This window comes from Sus scrofa, chromosome 7, assembly GCF_000003025.6.
Source record: "Sus scrofa isolate TJ Tabasco breed Duroc chromosome 7, Sscrofa11.1, whole genome shotgun sequence".
NCBI classification, from domain to species: Eukaryota; Metazoa; Chordata; class Mammalia; order Artiodactyla; family Suidae; genus Sus; species Sus scrofa.
The window spans coordinates 107,581,664-107,604,229 of NC_010449.5; positions in this window are offsets into that span (position 1 = coordinate 107,581,664).

Genomic DNA, 22,566 nt, shown 5'->3' on the forward strand with positions numbered 1-22,566 from the left:
CCAATATAAGACTGCACCTGTTAAAACAGTAATTTTCTGTAAGGCAGTTTCTGTGTTTACCATAAAAGAGTGCTGGTTTGATCTTTGATGGAAGATGAAATTGGGTTTTTATACAAAGAGGCAATAAATGGTGGCATGCTCACTCTCAGCAGATTCCTGCACTTGACCTCGTTCCTACACTATTCCTGGAAAGTAATAATAGGAAGGCTGTTTTTCTTTATTGTTAATCTTGCTTTTTTCTCATAAGAGAGTAAAGCACATTTTCTTGTGTGGTCTCCCCCCAAATTCTGTACTATTGTTAAAAGCTTGACAAATCTGCGAGGTAAATGGAGAGAATATAGAGATTAGAATAGTCAACCTGTGTTACCTCTCAATTACATCATTAATCCCATCATTTAATTTGGGCTTCATTGTCCTCCTGATTGACCCCCTCCCTTTTATTACAATCCATTTGCCTTCTCCTAGACTTACTATCTTTTCTATCTCTTCTTGATGCCATGGTCCACTGCTCTACTTAAGCCCTTATTAATGCAATACACTGAATTTTGCCACTATCTTTCCACCATTCACAAAATAGAGATTTCTCCATTTTGATTCAATCCTGCACCTGCCTTTTCTTTTGCTATGTCTTGAGTTATAAAATAATTATATATATATATATATTATATATATATATAACAATTTAAAATATAAAATAAATATATATATATAAAACAATCTAGACTATGACCTTCATACATAAATAAGCCCTAGCTTTTCCTAACCTCCAATGTCTCTGGGTAAGCCTTTCCCTTTTTTTTCATTCTCCCCAGCATATATACTGAATATGAACCATGCTCATCAAAGCCACTGTGCTCCCCATTTAAACATGACTCCTAAATCATAGATAAAAGAGAAATCCTTAATCAGAACCCCCTCCACATCCCTACTCTGGAGCCCTTACAAAGGTATCAGTATCTATTGTCCTCCTTCTCTCCTTTCATGCACACCTGAGGATGCAGATCCCATTGCTCTTCTAATCTCTTCACTTTTGACCCAGATTTATATGATCTTCAGACTTTCCTGAGACCTCCCTTCATCACCGATTCCCTCTTTTCTGTATCTTCAATCTTCCCTTCTCAACAGGAAGATCCCCCTTTTTCCATAATCAGAATAACATCGTATTCTATTAGGGAAAAGAGGTTTAAAGAAGTAAAAGAATTAAGGAAAACCTAGGTTTTGTGTATTTTCTAGGTTCAGTTGTTGTTGTAGCTTTCTTTTCACACCCAAGCTTCTGGAAGGTATAATCCATCCTCTCTCTATCTGTTTGCTTGCCTCTTCATTCGGTCCTCAAACTGTCATAAACTGATTTCTGTTTTATGCACCCCCCCATTGATGCATTCAAACTACTCACTTAATGTAGTCAACAAATTCATAATTCTCAGCCCCACAGCATGCTTTTCAGTCTCATCTTTATTATCCTGTCTGCTGCTGTAAGATACTGTTGACACTGTTCATCCAGAGAGGCTCTCCCACCTTGGCGTCTGAAGTACCCATTTACACCTCCATTCTGGTCTTTCCATCTCATTCTCTTGCCTGAGCTCCTTTCCCTCTGTCTACTTATTAAATGTAGTTTGAAGCCATTTGCTTGTCTCGTGTCTTCCCTTGAGTTCATGATCCCATTTAACTCCGTGGCTTTCATGCCCATCTGATGTTGTCAGGTTCCAAATAAATTTCTCCCCTTCACCTCTCTCTCTTGGGTGGACTACCTTTTACCTTAGAGTGGTGTGATAAAGAAAGCTCGATACCGTCATAGCCAAAGGAATGCATTACTCTCCCCCTCCTTCCAATGTGTACACCAGATACTAAATTGTTCCTCCATCTCTACCCTTGTATTACCCGTAAGCAAAGTACATCACATCAGAAATCTGGGTGTTTCCTTCAATGATCTGAGTTGTCTTTCATTCCTAGTCAGGCCCCCTCCTCCTTGTTTCTGGAATCCATCTCCTCTTCTCATCCATCTCTGCACTGCTTTAGTTCAAACCGCATTACCACCTGCTTAGACTAGACAGACATGGGTGCCCCAGGTCCGATGTGGAATTTCTGATCTCAGTGTTATTCTCTCCCTTCATGTCTCACACTTCAGCCCTTCCAACGTAAAGGTTGCGTTCTCAGATGCCTTTTCCCTCTCTGTGTTAACACACTATTCTGTCTGCCTAGAATCACCTTCCTGTTCTTTCCCACTACTTGGTCCTCTGGGAATTGCTTATTTATACTTCCAGGCTTGTTTAAAACATCAACTCCTCACTGAAAACTTCCTATGTGTCACTGGACAGAATTATGCACTTTTACTATAAAACATAATTCTAATATGTGGTTATTTTTGACCTCATTGATTTTATACTATCACCTCCACTAAGCTATGGGCTAAATGTGAGAAGAAGCTGTGTTTTATTAACCCGCTTTGTTCCAAAGCCTAGCGCAATGCCTAAGCCAGATTAGACACTCTGGAATGAATGAATGAATTTTGGGGGGCAGTACCACAGCAAATATAAATGTTATTTGTATGTTCCAAAAAGGGTAACAGCACCAAACATGGGCCTTAACACACACACACACACAACACATGGAGAAAATGTGGGATTTTTACAGCAGATTTCCTATAGCACACAATCCTGCATATTACTAGGGTCCTAAAGCTATTGGTAAAACCTGAGTGGATAACAATCAAACCTTGAGCAACAAGATGAGGAAAAGAACTGAATAAGTGATTTCGTCAAATTATTGGACACTGCCATGGCCACGATCCTTGTCTGAGATCTATTCTATTAAATAAGAGAAGGCATGGGGGGTGGGGGAGCATGCCCTATTTCAAAGATGGGGAAACCGAGGAATAAAGCAATTACTCAGTAGAGGTGAGTTTATGTGCAATTGTGAGCTCAAAGTTGTAACACTAGCTTTTTCCCTCTCACTCGGAAAAGCATTTCACAATACAAGTGAGAATAGGGTTGTTATTAGAATAACCTTTCATGCAGTCCAATATACGAATACATTCACAAACATCAATCCTTCATTATTAGCAGCGCTTTGTGACTATATCCCTCCGCTGATTAAAATGCACCTGCGTGTCTTGAGAGTAAAGTTGGAAACCATTCTATTAGACTATTGATTGGCTCACCAAACATCTTCCCTTTACTGGTTACCTTCAAATACATAAAGAATCAAAAGGAATCTCTATCATTTAGTGTTTGGTTACAATTACATTCATCCCATTCACAGTATATATTATTCAAAAATATATTTCTCAAGAAATAGTTTTTTGGAGTTCCTGCCGTGGTGCAGTGGGTTATGAATCTGACTGCAGCAACTAGGGTCGCTGCAGAGGGGTGGGTTCAATCCCTGCTGGGAGCAGTGGGTTAAAGGATTGCCTCAGCTGCAGTGTAGGTCACAGCTGTGGCTCAGACTCAGTCCCTGGACTGGGAACTTTGCTATGCTTCCGGAGGGGCCATAAAATTAAAAAAAAAAAAAGGCTTTTAATGCAATGTGGTATCTTGGATTGGATCCTGAACAGGAAAAGTCTATAAGAGTGGAAAAAAAAAACACTGTGGAAATCTGAATCAAGTATGTAGATTACATAGTACTAATATACCAATATTAATTTCTTATTTTTGAGACATGTACCATGGTTTTGCAAGACATTAGGGACGGGGGTGAGGGGCATGTGGGAACTCTGTATCATCTTTGCAACGCTCTATAAATCAAAATTCATTCGAAAATAAAAAGATTTAAAAAAAATACTACCTCATTCTCACAGAGATACCTTTTTCGGAATTATTATTTCTGTGAAAACAGGAGTTAATTGGTTCCCATACTCGTTATATATGTATCATCTGAAAACATGCACTGAGGACCAAACAAAGAGAGTATTCGAGTGGATTCCCGGCAAAGATCAGCATCATGCCCTTTAAAGTAAACACGGCTTTATACCTGTTCCAATGGTACTGCCTGGCTCTTGCAGGGAGAGAGGATGGAGTGCTGGGAGATAAAATTGATTTTTGACTCCTTCTGCTAGATAATAATGCCTAACATCTATCTTACTTTTAAAATCAAGGCCAGGAACTAAGACACAGCCTGGAGGGATAAAAAAAATCAAAATCAATATTATGCATTATACCTTAGACACATACAATTCAGGCTAATGTTAATACTATGGCTACAGAATGGAGCTAGTAATATCAATTTGGAATTATTTTTCAAGATGAGAGTTTAAGATCATTTCCATGTGCCAAGGTTATGCTTTTGCTACATTAAAAAGTGAGTGTGTAGATACATGCGTGGGGAGAGAGAAGGGTAATGAGCAGCAGATTATTCTAGACACCGAAACAGAATGTAGGAGACTTAAACAATGGTTCTGTTTCATTTCCACCTTCATATAACTGACTGGGTGCAAAGAGTGATGGTCAGAATCTGGAGGACAAATAAGTAGCTTTAGGTGGTCCTACTTTCCTTTAATGAGCAAGCATTAAACACCTTGTATATGCTTAGAGGAGGAAATTAAAAATAAAAAAATCTAGTATCACAAGGTACAGAAACTTACAGAGCAGTGGACTGAAATAATGATCTAATTTTTCTTTCCTTTATATGATGCATAATGCTCACTGACATTGGAAGTATCTAAGAATGGAGAATGAAAAATTGTATTTTATTTCCATTTATGCCCTATCCTTAGCAGAATCTGCTCAGTTTACATGCAGTTACATGATTCACAGCCTTAATGCAGGCACAGTGGCATCAGAAAATATTAGGAATGCTTGTGTCAGAGCCTTTGTCTTAAGCTGATGTGATTCTTCTCGGCATGCTTGCATTTTCGACGGGACAATGGTAATATAATGCAATGATAATATTTGGAGCGAGGCTTAGAATTTTGAAATGCTAAATGTGTTTTCTATATTCAAAGACAGAAATGAAACCCATTCCCAGGATCACTATTTGTAAACTTTCAGAAAAGAGACTATATGTTCTTATCTTGATGTTTGTATTTCAATTATAAGGCAAACCTAAAATTTGTAATATGAGTTAACTAACACTGACTGAGCACTTACTATATATGAGGCACTTTGCTAAGGGCTCACGTACTTCTTCTCATCAATGATATTATCTCAAAAAACCACTATTACCCCCTCATGCATTCAAGGGGAAACCACATGTTTAGGGAGGAAAAGGAAAGAACTCAAAGTTAAACATCTAGCGAGTGGTGCTCTGTGGTTCAAACCCAGGCTGAGTCTAGAGGCCACAGTCATAGTTACCCCTCTGAACAACACTGCTTTCTTGTTTTAATTTAATTTAATAGTAATTTGATTATGATCGCAGAATTGCTTTGCCTCTAAAATAACAAACAAAACCAGTCTCACTACTTGAATAGATCATTTTTCCCCCATGAAAAGCATTATGAGGGTGCCTTTATCCTACTTCTTTGAGCTTCCTTAGTAAAGAAAGTTTCTATTTTCCAGCATGTTTCAAAAGGGTAAATGTTTGGAGTTCCCGTCGTGGCTCAGAGGTTAACGAATCTGACTAGCATCCACGAGGATGCAGGTTTGATCCCTGGCCTCCCTCAGTGGGTTAAGGATCCAGTGTTGCCGTAAGCTGTGCCCTAAGACGCGGCTCAGATCTGGCTTTGCTGTGGCTGTGGTGTAGGCTGGCAGTTACAGCTCTGATTTGACCTGGGAACCTCCGTATGCCGCAAGTGCAGCCCTAAAAAGTAAAAAAAAAAAAAAAAAAAAAAAAAGAAAATGTTTAAGTTATCAAAGTAGAAAGGGGCAGAAGAAAAGTTGTGTATTGCTTTTGGAAGAAGAGACACAGAGCTAGATGGTGCAAAGGCGACAGCAAGCAAAGGCGTGCGGAGAGCATTTGCTCGTCTGCCCAGAGGCCTGGAAAGGCTGTGACAGTGTTGCAAACACTAGATATGGAGAGAGGGGAGGTAACCTGGTCCCTGGGGCCACATAGAACAATAGTTATCCTGTGAGGCATGTGACACCAGCACTGCAAGAGCACAGGAAAAAGCCCTACCCCACGCACAGAGACGAGGCATGGAAGAGAATGCATACCACTAACGCTAAACTCGGCCTAGGAATGCACATGGTCCACGTGTGAAAAAGCAAAAAAGTGCTGTGTTTTGAGGCTGGACGTGCGTACCTCCTCCTGGTGCCCAAAGTGCTCCACTTGCAAGTTTAGGATTATTGAGAGGGTCAACAATGCACGGTAGCTGGTGTGGACTGCAGGGTGCTCTGTGATCACACACGGGGAGGTGGTGAGGGGGGGTTTCACCCCCAGCATTACACAAGGAGAGGCTCAAACTGCCTCCCAAAGAAGAAGAGATCTTTGAACAGAAATTAATTGAACATATTTTAGAAGAAATGCAATGAAAGAAAAAGAAGAAGAAAAAAAAGAAGGCCGTCTGGAGAAATGCTTCCCGGAGGGCAGGCATTTGCGAACATCACATCCACGGCTGGTCACTGTGGTCCAGCCAGTGACTTTACATGAGAGAGGACAAGGATTCCCAGAATCTTACCTAAGGAAGATCCAAGTTGGGATGGCGAAACCCCTCCTCCTTTCCACCCCAGTCACATAATAAACGTGCTTATTATTCAATCCAAAAAAATGTAATTATTAGGCCATTCAGGATCACTGGGAAAGGGTTGCAGAAAGTTGAAGGCTTTGCCATTTCGCCTCTAATTTTACCACCTAGCTTTTCCCTCTGCAAATTAACCGAACAGTCACCAGACACCTGGGATTATCTATGTCCGCGTCCCCAGAGTGGCCGCATCTATCATTTTGAAAGGTAATAATCCTTAGCCTGCTTAAGGAGAATGAGGGAAAACAGGTCTCCTCCCTTTTAAGGTAGGAGTGATTCTCTGCAAATATCTTTAATTGTATTACGTGCTATGTGGCCTTTCAAATAAGTACCCCCACAAACGGGCTGGAGAGTGGAGAATGTACCCTCCAAAGGCAAGGATCAGTTGAGAATGATTCCTATACAGCATGAACCCACTTTGCCTCCACACTGTTATTTACAGCAGCCCTTGCTTCAACTCCCCAGCTTCTTCTCTTTCTGTGAAACTGGAAGTGAGACGTGCTCCAGGGACAGGCTTCCCAGCACCTCGTTGCTGGCTGGGAGACTCACACCAACAGCACCGACGGGCGTCAAAGCCCCTATCTGCATCCACAATGCGGATACCTCATCTGCTCCACTGCCCAGACCGGACGTGAACAAGTGGAATCTGGTACACACATGTCAGCTTTTCCTCTAGAAAAGGAAGGAGAGACCGTTGGGAGTGATTGTGTGCAGGTGTGTGTGTGTGTCCGTAGGTATGTGAGTGTGTGTGAGCTGATGAAATGAAATTCTGATCTTTTTTTTTCGTCTGTATCCAAATGACCTTGTCCTCCCTATATTATTATCTTGATGATGGATACTTATCACCTCTTTATTTTAGTTATTCATTTGTTTGTTTTTCTTTGTATGGCCGCACCCATGGCAAATGGAAATTCCCAGGCTGGGGTCGATTCAGATCTGCCTCTGCAACCTAGGCCACAGCCACAGCAATGCCGGATCCTTAAGCCACTGAGTGAGGCCAGGGATCAAACCCGAGTCCTCATGGACACTGTGTTGGGTTCTTTACCCACTGGGCCACAATGAGAACTCCTGTCACTTCTTCAAATACGGTGCCTTGCTGTTATTGTTGCTCTAGTGATTTTTCACTTGTTAATTGAAACACATGCTGCATGTGGATTCCATTCCCATGGAACCCATGAGCAGGGATGGACAATGCGCTTTAGAAGAACATACAGAAGAGTTCACATCCTGAGCCTGCCCCATTATCAATCATGCAATGGTCCTTACTGAGTACCTATTATGTGTCAGGCACTGAAATACAAGGTTGCACCAGTTCACCCACATGACATTTATGTCGTAATGTGGAAAGCAGATAACCCCTGAAGTCACTGCAACCCAAGGTCTGAGGGGGAGTCAAGGATTGTGAAGAAAAGGAACTGTGAAGAACCACATAGATCTCTGAGAAAAAGGCGTGTTTTATAAGTGGTAAGGGTAGCGTCAGGAGCGGATGGGTCATGCTGAGGAGTTAAAGTCTTATAGGAGTAAACAGAGCCAGGAAGGATGCGCACAATTTGTTTTTGTTTTTCTTTTGTTTGTTTGTTTGTTTTGTCTTTTTAGGGCTCCGCTGGTGGCATATGGAGGTTCCCAGGCTAGGGGTCAAATCAGAGCTGTAGCTGCCAGCCTACATCGCAGCCACAGATCTGACCCTTGTCTGTGACTGACATCACAGGTCATGGCAATGTCGGATCCTTAACTCATTGAGCGAAGCGAGGGATCGAACCTACGTCATCATGGATGCTAGTCCGATTTGTTTCCACTGAGCCATGACAGGCTCTCCTCTACAATTAAGTCACCTGCGTGAGTGACCTCCTTTGAGCTTAGGCTTTCAGACTAAGTCAGTTGCTATACTTCCCAAAGAATATAGCCGTATGCTACTGTGAATTATAATAAGAAATAGATATATTTGGTCTTCGTCCCCCTTTCATGGTGGCGAGCTCCTAAAACCCTTGGGATTTCCTAAGTGATTAGAGTGATAAAGATCTTTTCATGATTCATAATAAGACCCTTTCAACCAGACCTGAGTTAATGTTAATGAAATGACGTATGGAAAATTCCCAAATAACTTTAGAATGGGGAGCGGTTGCCAGGGGAAACAATCCTTTTTTTTTAAATTAAAAAAAAATTTTTAGACAATTTTTAAAGGTTGCTTTCCATTTATAGTTATTACAGAATATTCGCTATATTCCCCATGTTAAACAATATATCCTTGAGCCTCTCTTATACCCAAGAGTTTGTACCTCCTACTCTCCCACCTCTAGACTGCCCACCCCCATTTTTCTCTCCAAAGGAGAGCTTTTAATCCATTCTCCCCCCCCCATATGAATGCTGATTTCTCAAATTGACAAATGATCCTATCTTTGATGGACGTGTTCCGATAAAAGTTCAAAATATTATAATACACTGATATTCATATTTAAAAAGCAACAACATCAACAAAAAATCACAACGATCTTCAGGCCACCATTTGCAAATGACTCCAGCTCTCCCTAAAGAATTCAAAGGAGAACAAGATTGTGTCCTCTCACTTGGCTTTGCTTTGATCCCCACTGTGCATGGGTGTGTAAAGAGGCACCCCAAAGAAGGAAGAGAAAACAAACCAGACGATCAATCAGACATCAGAAAGTTTTTTGTTTTTTGGCGTTTTTTCTTTAACCCAGAGATCCAGGTTCTAATTATTCTGCCAGCCTTCCTACAGGTTGCACAGGGATAGATAAGGAAGCAAAGCCTGATACTGTGAGTTATTAAAAAAAAATTATCTGTGTGAAAATCTCCTCACGATTTCTTTCTCAGCTGTATATTGAACATTTTTTAAGGTCTCTAATACAACATCAGTCTTTACACATCTTTTCGAGTTCATCCCACTTTCTCATTTCTGCTTCATCCATTCTGCTCTTCTCAGAGCCACATGTTACAAGCACTATCTGTTTTTCACCAGAAACCAGAAAATTGTGTTCCTCCTGCAAATGTTTATAACAACTCCACCAATGTTCAACCTGTGGCCAGACTGCTGTAGCCTTCTGAGTTTGAGACACTGTCACGCTAATTACTCTACAGAAAACAGGTTTAAAGCTAAGACATGTTGAGGTCTAATTTTGATCTGGCTTTGGCTGCAGAGGTGGCAGCCGAAGGGAAGTCATTTCACTCCTATGGCCCTATTTTGAAACTGCAGTTATGGTCACCTCTTTCACACTTAAAGATATTAAATAAATTGACTCAGTGGTAGATCAGCTGAAGCCAGGAAAAAAGTAGAAGGTAATACCTTATTTTATTTATTTATTTTAATATTTATTTATTTATTTGGTCTTTTTAGGGTCGCACCCACAGCATATGGAATTTCCCAGGCTAGGGGTCAAATTGGAGCTACAGCTCCTGGCCTACGGTGCAGCCACAGCAAACATGGGATCTGAGCCATGTCTGCAACCTGCACCACAGCTCAGGGAAACGCCAGATTCTTAACCCACTGAGCAAGGCCAGAGGTCAAACCTGCATCCTCATGGACACTAGTCAGGTTCCTTACTGCTGAGCCATAATGGGAACTCTCAATAATACCTTATTTTTAAATTGCTATCATGCTTGACCAGACAGCAGTAGCAGACTCTCTGATGGTGTTGCTGATGGAGATAGAGACAGGGGACGACTGAATTCTAAAATGTAGTTCAATCACCCCAAGGCACTTTGCTTCCCTACTCAGGAGAGGTAGTCTTAACTCCTGAGCCCTGCTGTGCTTGTTGAAGCTGATCAGTGTTCATTTTGACATGACTGACAAAATATTTTCAGAGTCAGGGAAGTGTTGGTATTCCTCAGTGGAGTTTAAGAAGCTGAAACTGACAACACTTATGACTCGAACCAGCCTAAACCCTGTTGGGGACTTGAACCCATTGTTTTAAATTAGAAGCACTCACCCGATGTCTGGACTTACTGAGGTTCAGGTTCTTTGTGCCTCAGTACAGAAGGAATTCAGTGAGAGACAAAGTGATAGGCAAGAAATTATTAGGCAAGATTTATTAAGCTAAGACGCCTGTGAGAGAGGCAAGTGGGCAGGCAAGGAGGTGATTCCCAAGGATGCGGTAGATTAGAGTTTTATAATCCAAGGGGAGCGGGGAGTGGGAAAAGGCCACCTCTTCCCCTTTCTTCGCAGGCTTACATCATTAGCTCTTCCTTTGTATCTGGTAAGGGAGTATTGAAACTTATGGGGTCAAACTTATGACTGTCACAGTGTTTCTTCAAATCAGCAGAAAGGCAGTAACAGATGCTAAAATATCATCAAATCATCTCACGTATTTTGGAATGTCAACTTTCCCTTAAACTTCCGCCCTTGGTTCTAAGGGTCATTGTCTTGCTGAACTTGAATTTAGGCTTCCTTTTTTCTTTCACTTAATGACCTGAGGTATATCTCCTGAAGCAAGCCTGCTTTGTTCTGAGGGTTTTCTTGAGCGACTATTAACTTACAGTGGTCTTCCAAAGTTGCCTAGGTTTCCCCTCTATCTATAGGGTGAGACTTCTACAACTCCTATGTAACTAGCCTACTTCATCCCTATCAAAATTACAAAAGTTAGTACAAAGCATGATGTTTGTGTCACACTTCAAAGTCCTTAAATTTTTCATAGTGAATTATTGTCTTATTTTGTATTTCTTTTCTTTTTCTTTCTTTCTTTCTCTTTTTTTTTTTTTTTTTAAATGGCCACACCTGTGGCATATGAAGTTTCCCAGACTAGGGGTCAAATTGGAGCTGCAGCTGAGGCTGATGCCACACAGCCATGGTAACACAGGATCTGAGCCACGTCTATGACCTATGCCACAACTTGCAACAAGCTGGAGCCTTAACCCACTAAGTGAGGCCAGGGATTGAACCCACATCATCATAGAGACTATGTTGGATCCTCAACCCACAGAGCCACAGTGGGAACTCCTTGCTTTTCCTTTCAAAGGTGGCTTCTTGTTACTGTCATATCTCTAGTTCCAAGGGAAGTGTATGAAACACAGTAGACATTCCAAAAAATTGTATTCATTTATACATCACCTAATAATTGAATACTTATTACTTGACAATATTATCCTAGGCCCCAGGATACACTAGCAAATCAAAACAAACAAAAAAAGAATCAAAATCTCTGTCCTTCTGGGGCACTTATTGTTAATAAGAGTTCGGGAGGAGATAATCAGAATCTACATTTGCTTACCTGACGTCAAGACTCAATTTCTTCAATTCTGCCTGTGTGACCTTTAAGTGAGTTATTTTACCATCTCATCACCCATTGCTTCATCTATAAAACAGGAATGATAATTCTTACCTCACCGGAGGTGATAAGGAAATTAACATAGTACTTAGAATACTTGCCTGGCATAGAGTGAGTCAATATTATCTATTATTCATTTTATTTTAAATTCATTATACAGTTAATGTCCTCATGTTACATGTTGTGCCAAATAATATAAATTTTACTTGGAAACCAATACAGAAAACAATATAAATCTGTAACAGTTATATAATGCCCCTGGTTTCATAAAGCTTATAATCTAATGGATCAAAACTGACAGTAAACACATATGTGTCAAGAGAAAATGCTATGAAGAAAAATAAATTAGGTTAAGTGACAGAGAAGAATGTTACTCCAAAATGAACGGTCAAGAAGACCTCTCCAATAAGGCTTTATTTATTTTCTAATTTTTTATTTAGGTTGCCCCAATGGCATAAAGAAGTTCCTGGGCCAGGGATCAAACTTGTGCCATAGCAGTGTCAATACTCGATCCTTAGCCCACTGAGCCACTAGGGAACTCCTAATAAGAAGGTATTTAGGAGTTCCTGTCATGGTGCAGTGGAAATGAATCCGACTAGGAACCAGGAGGTTGCAGGTTTGATCCCTGGCCTCACTTAGTGTGTTAAGGATCTGGCATTGCCATGAGCTGTGGTGTAGGTCACAGACAGGGCTGGGATCTGGCGTGGATGTGGATGTGGCTGTGGCTGTGGTGTAGGCCGGCAGCGGTAGCTCAGATTCAACCCCTAGCCTGGGAACTTCCATATGTGATGGGTGTGGCCCTAAAAAAGACAAGAGACAAAAAAAAAAAAAAAAAAAAAGAAGGTACTTAAAGAGATAGCTAATAGGAATGAGGGAGTAAATAGAATATGCGCTTAGGAACAGACCAGTCCAGGAAAAAAAGAATAGTAAACTTTACAGGGACAAAACAACTGTGATTGTTGGATAACAGTAAGAAGTCTGTTTTTTGGTTGTTTGTTTTTTGTTTTTTTTTTTTTTTTTTGAAGAAAAAGTCCATTTTCCCTAATTAGGGTACTTTTAGTGTGAAAAAAAATTTCTAAAAATCATTTGTCTAAAAGAGTTCCCATTGTGGCTCAGTGGTTAATGAATCCGACTAGGAACCATGAGGTTGCTGGTTCGATCCCTGGCCTTGCTCAGTGGGTTAAGGATCCAGTGTTGCCATGAGCTGTGGTGTAGTTTGCAGATGTGGCTCGGATCCTGCGTTGCTGTGGCTCTGGTGTAGGCCGCTGAGTACAGCCCCGATTCCACCCCTAGTCTGGGGACTTCCATATGCCGCAGGAGCAGCCCAAGAAATGTCAAAAAGACCAAAAAAAAAAAAAATTGGTCCACAAATATTTGTTTATGCTTTGCCAGTGACTGTGTTATAAGTGCATTTTACTTATTGCAAAAGCACAATTATCCAAAAGGTAAAGTTCTATGCAGATGTAAAATAAGCCATGAACCTTCATCGACTATTTTCTTCAACTCTTTTGTTAATGAAGGAAACAAGGAAGTACAAAGATCAGTTCAAAGAATATTTCCTAGAGTCAACTTAGGAAGGGAAATTTAGGGTAAGATTACTGAATTAGATAAACAAAACCGGTTGTTGTCCTGTAGGGTAGAAAGCCATAACTTTGGGATTAATGCTACCAGATAATTTCTTTTTTTTTTGGCCTCTTTGCTAGATAAAAATCTGTGTGTTAACATTAACTTCACTAAACTGAGATTTTAATAAGTAGTAAACAAGACCTTGGATTGTTCTGTTTTTCTTTATAACATTGAAAGGATATGCCACCTGTCACCTTATTTCCAAGTCTCAGATATTTTTTAACACATTTTCAGAGAAATGTTTTTAAAAGAATAATGAGATATACGTGTGGTTGCTCAGTATGTGTTAGTTCCTTCCACCCTTAAAAGTTCAGGACATCCAGATCCTTATTCATTGAAACATAGATTAGTAGAGTTCTCTTTCTTCCCATAACCCCTTGGTTCCAATAATCTCTTTTGTTTAAATAAATTGAATTGGGATTTGTTTCTTTTGCTACAAGCAGGGTCCTCACTGGTAGTAAACCAGAGCTCAGGGAAACAGCTATTTTGAGTGCATTGTGTCAAGTGAAAAAAAAAAAAAAAACAGAGAGAAGCACAATAGGAGAGTTGTGAGTTAAGTTTTATTTGGGGCAAAGTGAGGACTCTAGCCAGGAGGCAGCATTTCAGATAGCTCTGAGATACTGCTCCAAGGAGGCAGCGGGTAAGGTCAGTATATAGGTGATTTTGGTGAAGGGGGAGGTACATGCAACCAAGCACACATTTTATAGAAAGTTGCTGCTAGTCATGAAGAGCAGATGCCACCATGAAGGATTTTAGTGCTTTTCTAGGTACCAGGAGATGAAAGAATTGGGCTCATAAAATCGCATGAAAATATCAAACTATCTGAAGACCTGTTCTTCCAGTTTCCCCAGAACAGAGAGGCCCTCACTCCTGATCTCCACCCTGAGCTCCTTTCCGAGGATGAGGGTCAGCAGCTGCAGCAGCTCATGATTTAATCCTTGCAGAGGCAGATGGCAAGTGCCAATCTCTAGATGGCAACTGCACTCCGGTCTTAGACCCTATTCAATGCATTGCTCTTATTAGACACAAATCACTTTTTATTTCAAAGACATTACTTTGACCAGCAGTTCATGATGCACAGTCTAATTAAGTCCACATAGACATAATTGCACCTTGGCCATCCAGATTCTCTCTCAATGATTCTGTGCTCATTATCAACTGTCAATGCTCTGGTCCCTCCCAGCTGTATAAGGGAGGTGAAAAGAATGACTTAAATTTTTGCCTATGTCTTAATTTTCGAATTGCAGGAGCATTTCCCTTTCCTTGAGATAACATCCACATTTCTGTTGCTCCTAGACTTAAATCCAAACACAGGAATGAGAAGCTTTTCCCAAATTCTCCAGAGATTGAAGTCTTCAGTGTCTTTTTTCATCTCCATGAGGATACTTCCTTTTTCCCTGTCTCCCTTATTTCATAAGATGCCTACCTCATAGCTCACTGTCTGGACATCAAAGAGATGCGGATCATAAGGAAGCAATTACCCTTTCATGACAAGGGTGGGGGAGAAGCTTTACACTCTTAAAAATGAGGGTAAACACTAACAATTATTCAAAATGAATGGCAATGCAAGTTTATTCATCTTTACCCTCCCCAAGACCAGGAAGCTTCTACTAGGGAAATAGAGGATACTAATTAGCTTCAACTGCACGATAAATTCCAGCACCAAAGTAACTCAAACTCTTCTCTTTAGACACAGCGACTCTGTTCACTGAGGCCTAGATATGTGCCCTGCGGCAAAAGCACAGCTCCTGAGGCAACACTATAAGCTAGGCCTTATTCCTTTGACCAGGCTGCTCTGTGAAGTCATTTGCAATCCATTTTCTTTTAATTGGAAACAAATTAGTACTGTCTGGAGAGAACAATGCACACATTGAACCACCCTCTTTGGGTGAAGCACACCACAAACAGTATGTGCATTTTTTTTTTCAACACTTCCTTTTTAGCTACAACTTTTGAGCCTCCTATTATTTTATGTGGCCTCTAGGGTTCCACTCTAAGCAAGCCATTAATGCTAATGTGAAAATCTTGCAATGTTTGGAATAAATTAAGCACATGCTGTACCCTAATTATTTTACAGGTATTACCACTTTGCTGGGTAGATTGTGAGCAGGAAGCTAACTGAAAACTTTTTTAATCATCTGGTAGACATTAAGCTGAAAGGTTCTCTGTCTACGCCCATTGCTTAAACTCTGATTAGTAAACAGACTGCACACAGCTAACTGTTCTGACTTCTCTTTGATATGAGTGCATAAATAAAAGGCCACCACTGCTGTGTATATTTCCATTTATGAAGCTTATAACCACAGGGTTATGCTATCATTAAATGTCTGTGCTGTGGAAGTGACTCTGCTGAGGATAAATGTCAATTAGTGCCCATGGGACAAAAGATGAGTCAACTACCTACTGTCTTCAAGAACATGATGATTGCTTTATTGCTTTTCTAACTCAAAGGTTATTTTTAAAAGGAAGTTGGGGTTAGGAAAGAGATCAAAGCCTACATTTCCTTAAAGCTGAACTTCTCAAGGAATGGCTCTTAGACCCCTGGCAGTAGAATTGCCAAAAGTCCTTATTAGATATTCAGAATCCCATACCTAATTCTACCCTTGACTTCTGAAGGAGAATTATTGAGTGTCAGACCCCAGAGTCTACATTCTTAGGCATGCCTGGGAGATTCTGATTCATGCTAATCTGAGAAGAGAGAGAGAGAGAGAGAGATGTCTTTTTCTCACCCCATTCTCCCTAAATGCACTCCTCTAAGTCTTACTTCATCTCAGACTCATCCTTGGGGCAAGGAGGTGACATGCTGCTACAGTCAAGTTTAAGGTGTACGTTAAAGGATAGTTTTAACAGAAAGGATAGCTAAGCCAGCGATGTCTATTACACTGGAATTATTGAAGCCAAGCTGGTGAATCATTTAGAAAAAATTAAAAGGTTGATCTCTCTTACTGGAGAATAGTTGAATTGTCTTTATCCAGCAGTCCGAGTGAATTAATACCTTTTAGAGGAGTAGGATACAGTGGTAGGAATGCCTGTGTGATTCTCAGAAATGCTAATTGACAGCTCACTTTGGCAGATAGACCAAAATTTTGAAAGTGCTATTTGAGTCAGTCTATGGAATGGCTCAGCTTATAGGCATGGTTTGGGAAGCTGTCTAGGTTGCCCAGAGCAGAAGGGTGCCAAGCCCCTCAGGTAATATGCCCCAAATCAGCTATTGGTTTCCACCTCCAAAAGCTAAACTAGAGCTAATTATTCCTACCGCTACAGTCTGAATATTCTAGAAAACTTGATTGCTTTTTATTTTGGCCCCAGTGAAATTTGTGTCACAGCATTATAATAGGCACAGTATTTGCTCAGTAAAACATACTTTGCTAGATTTCCCAAAAGACTCATGTTTTGAGAGATGCCATTTGAACAGTGATGTTTTTTGTTTTATTTGAAAGTCAAGCCTGTAAAAGAAATGTTCTTCAACTGCTACAGTAAAATGAAATCATTTCACAAGCATCTCCTAGGATATGTTTCTTAAAGATGGAACACAGTTTGCATTATCTTGAATTACATTTACTTCATAAGCAGCACATTTTTATCTGAAGCTTTTTTGATTTTAAATGCACTATCTTTTATTTTCTATCATGTTTTTAGATAGCTAATTGGTTATTTATTCTAGAATATTAGCTCAAATGTGGTAGCATTAATGACATAGGTTCAAATTCAGGTTTTAAATACTTAGAAATTTGGAGTTCCCTAGTGGCTCGTTAACAATCTAGTATTGTCCCTGCTGCGGCTCGCTCCAGTTACTGCCATGGCATGGGTTCAATCCCTGGCCCAGGAACTTGCACACACCTCAGGTGTGGTGAGATAAATAAATAACATATATCGAAATGTAATGTTACACTATAAGTGTAAGGATATATATAAAATGGCAAAACTGTGACTCATGAGGTTGACAAGAGACCTATCTCAATCAGCATAAAATCCAATAAAGCAAAAGAACACAGAACCAGTTTCTTTTAGAAAACGAGGCAAGAAATTTTGCTCAAGTTATCTTTAACTGCTTTTGGAGAACAGTTACTGAAAAAAAAAGCTTTTATGGATGATAAGAATGCTTTCCTTTCTGCTTTCATCAAGGGGGTGTGGACTCTTGTTTGTTGAACTTGACCTTGGAACTCCTCCTTGGAGATAATTAGAAAGGCTTTACTCCTTACCAGTAACTTTCATATAAACCATGACAATGATTTCTACATAACAGCATTAGTCTTTGCAGAGACTATAGAGATGTATCCTGAAACCTCTTATCCTGACCTGAACATAAATCCTTGAATTAATGAATGCAACATAGGTAAGAGAAAGATTTGAATGAGTACTATTGTGCTATGGCCATGAATCGAGCTCAACAACAGATTATAGTCGAGATTCAAAATTTCCATCTCTTTCTGAGCACATTAAAAGTAAGTTATTTGGACGATGAGATTTTATATACATTTATGTAAATAAGATGGTCCTAAAAAGTAATTCTGTCATTTCTTTTTTGACAGAAATCCACACTGAAGTAAAACATTCTGTCTGGGAAGCAGATCCTTGTCATTAACAGGTTTTGCGATTATGAAGCAGAAGGACCACATAAAAAAAGTGAGAATTGTCGAGAGTGTCATTTTTTTTTCTTATTGCCACTGAACTGGCTTTGCCACACAAAAAGATTATAGTGGTCTTAACAATGACACTCGAAAGAAATTATGTGCTAAGTTTTTACGAATCTGCATGGCATTACAGTTTTAAGGGTGGACAAAACTTTCTCTTTCATCAAGAGTTTTCCCTTGGTGCGTTGTTCTCAATTCAAAAAAAGATGAAAAAAAAAAAAAAAAAAAAGCAACCAATTCTTAGGAAGTAAAGCATCTAAACTATTGCCTTAAAATTTATTTGTGTTCTTCCTGACTCATGTTCTCTCTTTATTTGAGGACGCTCAGGGCACCAAGTTACCCGACCCCCGCTCATCAGCCTCCGGGTTAGGACCCAGCTTTCAGAATGTCCGGTGTCAGTGTTTTCAAACACTGCCTGCTTTTTTTCCCCATGAGTCCGCTAAGTGCTGTCTTGTTGAGTCATATACCTCTAGAAGGCTAGTAGGACTCACAAAAGATACCCCGTTTTCTTTAGCAGTGATAAAGTCTGCTTTCCCCAACTAAATCAGTTCTAGTTCATGAGCAGAAGCTCTTAGACCCAGGCTTACACGGCCACACACACACACACACACACACCCCTAACTCACAAATGTCTTTTCTTTCTGACCCTTGCTTTCTTGACTCTCAGTTTATTGTTGCTGTCAAAAGGAGATAAGCATATGGTTGTCAAGATTACTTCCTGAAAAAGATCCCTTTTCAGACTCATTAAATAAATCGTGACTTCGAAAAAAATACAAGGCAGAGTAAAGAGTATTTTCGTGTCTCCCTTCCTTCAGAAAGTGGTTTGCATTAGCAGAGCAGTTAATAAGATGGCTTTGGTCAAGGCTGTATGCGATTTTTAAAAACTATATCTATGTGATTTATATGATAAAGTCACTTTTGTATTATACTTCCTCCTGGAGTTCAGACTCCTCATTATCATTAAATCACAGTACAACCTCCTAACAAGTCTGAAATATAATTAGAAACATGACTGCTTCCTTATGTGATCTGAGATCCTACTCTTTTCTCCTATATTTGATAGTGCCTCTATTAGATGTTAACCTATTTCAAATATTTCCAAGCATGTCACTTGTTGATGCATAGATCTGAATCCATCAACCACAACTAAAAGAAAAATTAAAAATTTACTATATTCCAAAAAAAGTTTTTATGAACCTATTTTTAAGATTCTACTAGCTGAAGAGAGAAGAATGGGATATTAATTTATTACAAAAAGTTTAATTCATTATAAAATTAATTTATTAATTTATTATAAAGATTCTTAATTGACTCAGAATATTAATCTTTTTTGTTTTAAAAAATGTTATTAAAGCATAGTTGATTAATAATTTTGTGCTAATTTCTGCTGCACAACAAAATGATTCAGTTATACACATATTCATTTTTTTTCAGATTCTTTTCCCAAATAGAACTATTAAAATTTTTTTTTTTTGTTATTGTTGTTGTTGTTGTTGCTATTTCTTGGGCCGCTCCCGCGGCAAATGGAGGTTCCCAGGCTAGGGGTTGAATCGGAGCTGTAGCCACCGGCCTACGCCAGAGCCACAGCCATGCGGGATCCGAGCCGCGTCTGCAACCTACACCACAGCTCACGGCAACGCTGGATCGTTAACCCACTGAGCAAAGGCAGGGACCGAACCTGCAACCTCATGGTTCCTAGTCGGATTCGTTAACCACTGCGCCATGACGGGAACTCCTGAACTATTAAAATTAAGTAGATAAAAAAACAAAATATTTAAGGGTTGAACTATTAGATTTTTTTTTTCCTCTAAAAGCAATAGAATTGGGAGTTTCTGTCATGGCTCAGCGGTTAACAAACCCGACTTGTATCCATGAAGATGAGAGTCAGATCCCTGGCCTTGCTTAGTGGGTCAAGGATCCCATGTTGCTGTGGCTGTGGTGTAGGCCAGCAGCTGTAGCTCTGACTCAACCCTTAGTTTGGGAACCTCCATATGCTGCGGGTGTGGCCATAAAAAGAGAAAGTAAATAAATAAATAAAAGCTATAGAATTTTGGAGATTTTACAAATTTCTTGGGATTAACAGTCTGTGGGATTAAACTGAATTTGAAATACTAGTATTGGAATGTGTGGAATGGTGGAGGACAGAAAATAGAATATATGCCAAGGCCTAAATACATGAAGCGTATATTAAAAGCTTCATGACAAGCAAGGGTTGGAGTCTGCCTGCAAAGGAGGGTTGTATGGAAGAGATTGAGGAACCAGTTTGGGTCCTCCACGAAGGAGGTGCCATAGCAGAGGAGCACAGAGAGAGTACTGAGGGCAAAACCTCTGAAAGACAAAGGGGTAGAGAGAGCAGGTGTAGGCAAGATGTCTAGGCCACTGCAAATCTGACACATAGGAAAAAAGCGAAGGAAGGAAGGAGAGCTGCTTCCCCTTAAGGGGAATATGAGTGTCACACCCCCGTGACTGCCAGCAAGTGGAATCCCTGGCCTGGGGTGTTAAGCCTCTGCAGGCTGGCCCCAGCTTACTTTCCCTGATTCTGACACAATAATCTTTCCCTTCACAGGTGGATTTAAAAATGTTCCTTTTTCTCATGGTTCTAGATAGGGTCTTTTGTACAGAACTGTCAGACACCAGCAAAAAAATTCTAAAAAAGAAACACATTGGCTCAAAAATACACAAATTATAAAATTGGCTTAGCATTAATAAATATTTCATTAAAAGTCTACAAGCATTTTTGTTGCGTATATTGTGTTGAATTTAGTATCTCTGAATATATCAATATATGTTCCTATATATGTGATATGATTCATCTGTTAGAAGGTTCTCATTCTTTAGTTTTTCAGAAAATGGGCAGTGATTAATGAGAATTATTGATCAGAATCAACTTTAAGCAGTTACTTTTAGCCAATTAATTTCAAAGTCAAATTTGACAGCAAAAACTTATGTTTAGTGTGGAATTGTGGTGCATTTTAATGTGCTTTATATATTGAGGCGTGGGTCTTCCAATAAGCCTGGGGATAGATGATACTGCAGAGATTCCAGTTCTGCCAAGACAGGTGGGTGGTGGGTAGTGTCATTTCCACGCATTTACATTCTCTTTAACTAGAATAGCAACTCCTTTGTTTCTTTTATATGTTGGGATTGGTGATATGTACATACATAAAAGGCACCAAGCACTGTTTTAGTGACTGAGGATATAGCAGTAAACTGTACAACAGTTAAAAACAAAAAGGAAAGAAAAAGAAAGAAATGTGTGCCTTCAGGTGCCTTTCCTTATGGGAGGGTTACTGGCTACAGATAAAGTAATATAATAGATAGTACATTAGACAGTAATAAATATTAGAGAAGAAAAAAATGACAAGGAGGGAAAGGGGATACGCTATTTTAACCAGGAAGGTCAGGTTCAGGGAAGGACTCACTGAGGGAGATGGAGTGTTGAGATGAGCCCATGTTGGGAAAAAGAACATGAGTTGAGTTTTGAGCATCTTATATTGAGATTACTTGTAAATGCAAATGAAGATACATGTAAGATCACTGAATTTATTTGCTTGGAGTTCCGGGCCAGGTCTATACTAAAGACATAAACTTGAGAGTCATATACATGGTATTGAAAGCCCTTCATTCAATCAGCACATATATATTGAACAACAACTATGTGCTGAGCAACTGCTCTCAGTAGGCGCTCAGGATATATGGCAGTGAACAAAACAAACAGAAGTTCCACCCACATGGAACTGATTATTAACTAGGGGTGGGAGAGGACAATCAAATATGTAAATATATTAGATAGTATGACGGTGTGAAACTGTCAAACCGGCTGAGCCATAGTGTCCATTACGCTGGATATTTCTGTGAGGGTTTGTTTTGATGAAGTTAATATTTAAATAAGCGGACTTTTTATTTACTTATTTATTTATTTGTCATGCCTGGGGCATGTGGAAGTTCCCTGACCCAAGGATTGAACCAATGCCACAGCAGCAATCCAAGCCGCTATGGTGGCTAAGCTAGGTCCTTAATCCAATCTCATAGAGAACCCTAAATCAGAGGCTTTTGAGTAAAGCAGATTGCCCTCCATAATGTGGGTGAGCCTCTCCCAATCAGTTAAAGACTCAAACAGAACAAAAGACCAACCTCCCAGAGCAGGAAGGAATTCAGCCGATGGCCTTTGGACTTGAACTGCACTATCAGTTCTTCCCTGGATCTCCAGCCTGGATGGAAACCCACCCTGAGGATTTTGAATTTGCCAACTTCCATAATTGCATGAGTTAATCCCTTAACATAAATCTCTCTCTCTAATTTGTTCTGTTTCTCTGGAGATTCATGACTAACACAAATAGTGATAAGAAAGAAAAATTAAAACTGGGAAGAGGTACAGCCAATGTATAAGTTATGTATATGTGCTGAGGTCAGAAAGGAC